Source organism: Echinops telfairi, unplaced genomic scaffold (genome assembly GCF_000313985.2).
Source record: "Echinops telfairi isolate 266 unplaced genomic scaffold, ASM31398v2 ScPeMD7_2565;HRSCAF=3150, whole genome shotgun sequence".
Lineage (NCBI taxonomy): Eukaryota > Metazoa > Chordata > Mammalia > Afrosoricida > Tenrecidae > Echinops > Echinops telfairi.
In genome coordinates this window covers 1,456,402-1,459,473 of record NW_022106463.1, presented here as the reverse complement: position 1 = coordinate 1,459,473, position 3,072 = coordinate 1,456,402, and the positions used below count along the sequence as shown (strand labels likewise).

The window sequence follows — 3,072 nt, the reverse complement described above, 5'->3', positions numbered from 1 at the left end:
ACACATTGTCAAGAAACTATGCTTCTACAATATATTTATGTGGATCCAAAGTCTATTTAACTAATAAAAGAAATAAGCTAGAAATGCTTTAGAAGTGATCCAATAATCCAACCACAGCCTAGCTCCCCAGAGAAAATAATGTTCTACTTTTGAACCATAACATAGAAGAATACAGTCTCTGAATGTTTAAGAAACTCAATGTGTCAGCTAGTCCAGAAAGAATGTGTTTGTAAGGCTTCAGTTTTACCTTAATCTTCATGCCACTAAGAACTACACCACCCCACCCCACTCAACTGTAATCTCTATTTAAGTCTAGGATATCAAAACGGATGTAGCTATGCTCTGAATCACTGTAATATTTTTGTAGGCCATCAGACCATCCTGCCGACCTTGAATTCATTCACCTATGCAGTTGGTTGTCTGACCTGCTGATCTTGGGTTCATCAGCTCTTGCGGTCCCTGAAATCAGAGGAAGCTTCCCACCTGATGTCTGACCCTCAGACCTGGGACTTGCCTGCCTCTAAACTGCATGAGCCGTTTCCTTATAGAAACCTCTGCATACAGTCAAACAGAGGCATCCTTGCTTTCGTTTCTCTAGAGAACTCAGTCTAAGACAAATGGTCAACATGCCCAACTGCTGACCCAAAGTTGGAGGTTCAAGTCTACTTCTGGGTGGACACCTCAGGAGAAAGGCCTGGTGATGTACTTCTGAAAACTCAACAGTGACGATTCTTGCAGGGTAACCATGAACCAAAGTCAACTTGACGGTAATTGCGGGTGCTCTGTTTAGTTCTCTGCCACTGACATTCCTTCTCCAAGGTGTGTTCCTTCATTGGCTCAGCAAGCAGGCTCTTGACTGGACCCGAGAGGGGCCTGCCAGCTCCCAGCAGAGACCTTTCTCCTGTGGTGCCGTCAGGTGGAAATCCCTGGAAGCTCCTGCCCTCTCCCCGATGGTGATGGTCGTTGTGGGGGGAAGTTTGGAAGTGCCACTTCGTCTCCTGCATGTGCGTGGAGTGGCTTTTCCTTCGCCTTGGAGGCGTAGTGGTTGTGGTCTGCATTGGGCCGCCATCCTCGAGGGCAGCAGTTTGAAGCCACCCTGCTGGGGAAAAGATGGGGCTCTCTGCTCCACTACAGAGTTACAGCCTCAGAAATCCACCTGTCCTATAGGGTCGCTACGAGTTGGCACCACTCAGTGGCAGGGAGTTTGTTTCGGGTATTGTGTTTTGTTTTGTTTTGTTTTTTGGTGGCGGAGGGTTTTTGTTTTTAGCAGTTAAGTCATTTTATTGAGGGTGCACGAGGTGGGGAGAGGCAGCAGTCAGTTGTAAGCCCCCAGCCCTACCTGGGAATATAGACCACCTCCTCATCTCTGCCCCCTCCCTTGGTAGCATCCCTGTGCATGGGTGGTGGTGGTGGTGGTGGAGGGGGTGAGGCGAAGATTTTGTGCGAACTCTGCCCTGGGGAGACATGTCAGCATCTGAGCACAGGTAGTAGTGGCGCTAATGGGTGCTGGGGGGCTTGTACAGCTCGAGGAGGAGGGCTGAGAGAGTGTTGATCGTGTCTGCCCCTCGCACCTCGTGGGGCAACAGTGACAGATTGACCGTGTGGAAGTCTTCAAACAGGTTTCCCATCTGGTGCAGACACTTGGCCTGGATCTTGTTGCGGGTCTCACACATCTCTTGCAGGTTTCATCGGGGTCAGGGAAAATAAGCTAGTTGGTTATTAATGACGTTGTAGGTGTCCATCTTGCCCTTGGTTAGCTTCAGGATCAGCCACCCATCTCACACAAGAAGAACTGGGGGATGCACACAATATGGAAGGTGGTCTGCTCAGGGCCCTTGACTGCTTGCTACAGAGCGGATCATGGACAGAGAGTATCCTCCAGCTTGGAGGCCCGCTGGTCCGCCTTAAGACCCGTCCCCCTCCCCCGCATGTTGCACATCTGTGTGACGAAGTGGCTGATGTGGTTTGGGATCTGCAGGTGGCACCGCCCCCTCTCAGCGATGGTGGGGAATTCCCGTTGAGCAGCCTCAGCATGTGGGCGGGGTGAGGGCTTTATCAAACACCACCCTGAGAGGGCCATCCCTTTCACCAGCCTCCTGACCTGGGTATAGATCAGGCGCTCAAGGCCAACTGCAACAACTTCTTGCCCATGCTCAGCAGGTTTTCCTCCTCAGCAGCTTTGCTACACCCACGACTGCGGTCAATCTACATAGCCTTTGACCTGGGAGGCACGTTGGAGACATAGGCTGGGGCTGGGGAGGTGAGCGAACACTCTCCTGCCCCTTGGCTAGCTGGCCTGCCTGGCTGCGGCTGCAGGTTGTCTTGCCTGACGAGCCACTTAAAGCTGCGCTGCTCGCTGCTCGGTGATGCTGCTAAACTTGGGGTCCAGCGATTCCGCATCAGGAGCATCCTCGAACTCCCCAACCCCCACCCTGCTACCTCTGCTGCTGTCCCGGAGGCAGGTCACGTGAACAAGCTGCCCACATGCAAACCACATCGGGGTAAATTCCTCAGCGCGTTCCTGCGGAGGCTGGATACTTGAAATCCTTTCCTCGCGGCCTGCCTCTGAGGAGCTAGTAGCAACTACAGTGCTAACGTCTTTTGTTTCCAGAGCTCACCTGAAAGTCTATAACTTTTCTGTTGTTGCTTTTGTGTGTGTGTGTGTGTGGTTTTTGTATCATATTGCTGAATGAAAGGCAGCCGCCCTCTGAGCAGAAGGAAAGAAATAACCACTTTGTGTTTTCCATTCAGCAGAAAACCTCGAATTTTTTTTTCTTTCTGGCAATTAGCCGTCACTGACATGCCTTAGTGACTTTAACGCAAGCCTTTCCTGCCCTTTCCAGGCTCATAATCTGTGATAATCCTAGTCCTTAAATTTATGCAGCCCTGTGAGATTTCCACAGCCCGTGCCTGCTCCGTGGCTGGGGGGAAGACACAGGGTTCCCATTATTTGTGTCCCCAGCCTTATTTACCACCCCCCCCACCTCCCCACCCCCGCCCATGGACTTCTCCATACACCAGCAGGGGTGATGACAGCTGAGGCAGTGCCACCTGGAAATGCCAAAACACGCT

The 3,072-nt window shown here is 51.7% G+C and overlaps 1 pseudogene; it reads right to left on the bottom strand.

Moving 5' to 3' along the window:
* Positions 1–1,496: 1,496 nt before the first annotated feature.
* LOC115870834 lies at positions 1,497–2,080 on the bottom strand (annotated as a pseudogene).
* Positions 2,081–3,072: the final 992 nt, after the last annotated feature.